At 40.2% G+C, this 5,000-nt stretch overlaps 1 protein-coding gene across 1 annotated transcript in view; it reads right to left on the bottom strand.

Moving 5' to 3' along the window:
- Positions 1-4,358: 4,358 nt before the first annotated feature.
- The window catches only part of snx33 (sorting nexin 33), a 24,549-nt gene continuing 23,907 nt past the window's right edge, over positions 4,359-5,000 (bottom strand). Inside the window, exon 2 of the mRNA XM_039808650.1 lies at positions 4,359-5,000. This exon is cut by the window's right edge and continues 2,759 nt beyond it. The gene's annotated coding sequence lies outside the window, so the exon portion shown is untranslated.

Here is a 5,000-nt window from a genome sequence, read left to right as displayed (position 1 = left end):
CTTTGATTCAGGATGAAGAATGAATGTTTGTGTTTAGAAGGAACATGACGAATCATTTGCTGAGAGACCTACTTCCCCACACGTGTCAGTTTCTAACAGTTTATAAATAAATGTTTGCATTTTTGGGAGCGGATAGGAGTTTCTTATTTCAAACAAATCCACAGTAGGAAAGAGGGGAAAAATTAAAGGAAAGATGGAGCAAATAAAGCTTTTTATGTGGCATAAAATCATGATTCCTTCTGACTTTTTATCTAATTACAAATTCTTTCTTCAGGCCTTTTTAAAAATCCAAAATTCAATCTGAGAAGGAAAAACATACCTCTTTGGTTAGACTGCTCACAACTCATGTCCACACTAAAAGGCCACATAACCTGGGTTTAATGGTCACAGGTAGATATCGCTTTATTTTTACATAGTTACAAGCTAAAATTATTATAATTATTGTATTGTTATAGTGTATACTGTATAACAGTATTTTTTTTAGATTTCTTACGGTCCTTTCTGTTTTTATTCTGTATATGTTAAGTGAGTGTTGTACTTTGAGAGCAAAGATTAACCAGAGTCAAATTCCTTGTTTGTTTATCCAAACCTGGCCAATAAAGCTGATTCTGAGTCTATAAAAACCTCTGCAGTAAGGAGGAATCTGAATAATCCCATGTGGTTCTGCATAAACATACGGAATGAGAAAAATACTTATCATAAAAGTCAAAATAAAACTTTTCCATGACTAAAGATTGCTCATATGGGTAATTCAGTGAATGGGCAATCACAAGCCCCCCAAAGACTGGCAGTGCCAAGATTCCTCTCCCAATCCAACTCCCAAATCTGGTCTGAATATTGGCTTTTGGCCCTGCTGTGACGCTAGCCCCAGCAGAAAGCAGCAGAAGCAAGTGGAGGAGGGATTACCAAACACACCCATGTGTGTTGATTTGACCATCTGTTGCCTTTGTTTCCTTCACATGCTGGAGGAGGAGGAGGACGCTGTAATCCTCTGCACTGTGGAGGTCAAGTCCATGTCAATCCAGGAGTGAGACAACCATCCTGTCTGGCCATCCATGAAAGTGATAGCAACGACAAATTCTTAACTCAAATATCCCTTTTACAGACCACATACTTCAGGGAATCTTTGTTTTTTGTTTTTTGGAGTCTTGACATTTTTGACTGCAGATATGAATCACACGTGACTTGACGCTGACAGCTGTAGCGCTGCTAGGACCTAAACACATTTGCTGCTGTGCTCTGGAGCTCAGACTGATTTTTCATTAAGGAAAACAAATGAGGACTCTGGGTACGTCTTTGTCCTCTGAGGTATCCTGTCGACAGGCTGGAGGCGCACTTTTCCTCCCCAGGCCATGCAGACATGAAACTGCTTCTTTCCTTCACTCAGCATCTTGTTATTTTTTTTTTCTTCTTTTCTTTTATAGACATCTGCTGGCACTTTGGGCCATAACGCCTTTACCATGTGCCCTTGCAGCAGCACTGCAGACCTGATAGATATCCACACTTTCCCCTTAAAATGAGCCAGCTGAGTTGCTTTAGACGTTTAGAGCATGGAGAAAAAGTTAAGAATGTGTTAAGTAATGTACATGTGACTTGCAACATGACACCCAGGCATGACTAGACCATTAGCAACAGGACATTTTTTTATAATACAATTTTTGCACCACGCTGGAGCTGTTTCAACAACTGCTGAGGTAGTTAGCTCACCCAAGGCTTCAGCTGTGTCTGATGGAAAAAGCCTGAAAGGAGGACAAGTTGACCAGTTTTCATCTCCCCCACTTCCTCGCTCACATAAATTGGGTTGCTGCGGAGAAGTGCACTGTTAGCATTACTTTGGCAATACCTCAAGGTTTTAGGACTTTTTCCAAGGTGTCCTTTTACTGCCATTTTGCTTCACTAACACTCTGTGGTGTACATCATGGAAGTGTGTGGCAGACAAACTTAATTAGAAATACTTAAAATGCTGTTTAAATCTGCTTTCACCACTCTAATTAGTGTGATGATTTATGCTTGAATTTTAGATTTTCATTCCCCTGTCAGTCTTGGGTTTCTAAGTGAACTTGATGACGTCTCCTTCTGGCACATATCATGGAGGTGACCTCACCCCGCCGCTCCAGTTGCATACCAAAACCTGAGAGAGAGCCTGAACTATTACCATCAGACCCAGGCATTGGGTTCAAATATAAACATCTGGATTTTCTTTTTTAAGTTGAAAAGATTGGAAGTCATGAAGTGCATCTGTAACATATACTGATATTTCGCTCTTGACAAACAGTGGAGCAACTGCGATCCTTTAGCATCACTGTGTATCAACACGACAGGGAGGAACTCTTAGGCCTACTATAAAGGAAACCAATAGTATCGTTAACACACCTGTTGTCAGGGTTAAAACAGAAGAGGCAGCTCAATATAATTAAGATCTATGCCAACACATCATTCACTTTAACAACAGAGCTGCTGATTTGAGCTGTCCAAATGAAATGTTTGCTTCCGAAACATCTGGAACACATTAAAGGGAAAAGCCGGGGTTTCACTTTGACATATTGTTCTAGGCTACAGTTTGGCATTAATCAGTTGTCTCCAAGAATTAACCCAGCAGGACAGCCATACTCATATAAGGAAACTTTTAATAAAATGTTCCTTGACTAAAAGTTAATATCAGAATGGGTGTTGACTCTTTTCTTGGAGGGTTTTCCTCCACATCCATACAGCTAAAGAACACGTAGGGCCCTATTTTAACAATCTAAGTGCACGGCGGGAAGCGCCTGGCGCAGGTGCGTTTAGGGCGTGTATGAATCCACTTTTGCTAGTTTAACGGCGGAAAAAAAGGGTCCGTGCACCAGGCGCATGGTTCAAAAGGGTTGTACTTAGTGTCTTAATTAATCATAGGTGTGTTTTGGGCGTAACATGCAATAAACCAATTAAAGTGTCATCTCCCATTCCCTTTAAAAGCCAGGCGCATTTGTACCTTGGCGCATTGCTATTATGATGGCGGATTCACTAAGCACGAAGGAGAGATTTTCAGGAGAAGAAACTGATCTGCTCATGCGTGAAGTGTGGCTTTTAGACAGTGGTGACTAATGCTGCGTTCATGCCACCTCGGAATAACAGGCACCGCCCCCCTGGTTACGTTGTTTTTTCCGACTGGCAGCGTTCACATGGTCGGGATGCGTGTTCTTCTTCTTCTGTTATATTGGCGTTTGGCATAACAACTTTTTGCATGACTGCCACCAACGGTTGGCCGTAGCCGAGAGCATCAGGTGTGTGAAAACATGGAGGCCACAATAACAACCAGGGCACGTTCAGACCAACGAAAGCTATTCGGTGATTCGCCTAAGGATTGCAAGAGTGGGAGGGTCACTTAAATGGCCCATTTGTGTAACTTTCTGTTGTATTATTTTACCCCCCAATGTAGCACGATTAGAATTTATATTTCACAATTATTGTTTTCAGTCAGATCGTTTATAGACCGCCGCAGTGTGCGTGTGAATGCAGCCTCACACATGTTGTCTCGTGTTTAAAAAACTAAACAATACATTAAGAAACAAGACTAGGAGTCTACAGCCATGCTAGCAGCTCAGTGATGGTGTTCACAAAAGTTCATCCTCATCCAGTTCAACATCCTCTTAAATATCCGTAGCACATTTCACAGCAATCCACCCAGTTAGTTGCCTAGATATTCCACTGAAAACCAAAACTGTCAACCTCTGGTGGCACTTGAGGCAAAGTCAGTGCCAGTGAAATCCCAAACCTCAGTAGACTTCAGCCTGCGGGGAACAGGAATGTCTGTACAAAATTACATGGCAATCCATTCAATAGTTGTTATGTTGTGATATTTCAGTCGGAACCTGACAGACCAATGCCAGCCACAGTGTTACCATGGCTAAAAACAGTAAAACATGGTCATGACATACTGATAATAGACCTTAGAGATTGCCCACTCGAACCCAAACTTTTAATTTGATGTGAGGAATTCTGCTTTATTCCGACTTAGAGCATTTTTTTTTGTCTCATTTATTTTGTTTACGTGGACACTGAAATTTGGATAACAGCTCCTCTCCTGGCTATCCTTGTTTTGGTTATATTCAGGAAGAACTGTTTGTGTGTGTCAAAGCGTATGCTTTTTTTTTTTTTTTTTAAAGAGTCCCGGTTTTTCATCAGTGCTTCCTTGGTAAATTGTTTGTTTTTTTTTTGTTTTTTTTTATATACTTGAGACAGGAGTTAAATAGGTTGTAAATAAAATATGATGCTCACTTGTTCCAAATATAAAACAGAATACTTCAATAGTCTAGATATAATGTCTGCATGGAAACAAACTCACAATGTTGCTGTACAAATTACAAAGAAGAGAAAGACAGTAGGCGATAACCATCATTACTTTTATTAACATTTTTAGGTCCCCTTCCCTTAAATCAGTTGACAAATTACTTACTGAAAATCACCATCTGTTATTTCAGAGACTGAACCTAAAGCATAGAGTTCCTTCAACTCACCCGGTCACACATCCATGTTAAGAAACAGTCAACTGTGTGAAATGCCTGGCATTTAACTTATGCTGCTTTGGAACATTAGAGGAAAGTGTCATTATGAAACCTGATTGGGTCTGCAGGCACTTCTTTAAATGTTTTTTTCTTCTTTTTTTTCACGGTTTCTTTTGCACCTTGCATGTCTATCTTTTGCCCAAAATCTGTCTTTGCCTTTGGTGTCCTTTTATAGTTTCAGGAATGTTTCTTTTGTCTTTTTACTTCTTCCAAATGCTTTCTTCACATTTTCCTCAGAGTAGAACAATTACAGAACCAGAGAGCACACTCAATTTCACTTCGACCAAACAGAGTAAAAAAGAAAATGTCTGACTTCTTTGGTCTTGGAGAAACTGCGCTGAGTGCAAATGCTGACAGAAATGTAACAAACAAAAAAATGCTGAAGTATGAACAGCACAGGTTTGTTCAGAAATACACATAAACGACACCACATTTAGACAGCAAATAGTTAAAGACTGC

Source organism: Perca fluviatilis, chromosome 8 (genome assembly GCF_010015445.1).
Source record: "Perca fluviatilis chromosome 8, GENO_Pfluv_1.0, whole genome shotgun sequence".
In the NCBI taxonomy this organism is placed as follows: Eukaryota; Metazoa; Chordata; class Actinopteri; order Perciformes; family Percidae; genus Perca; species Perca fluviatilis.
Note: the sequence above shows the minus strand (reverse complement) of the source record. Positions and strands in the feature narration are given on the sequence as shown.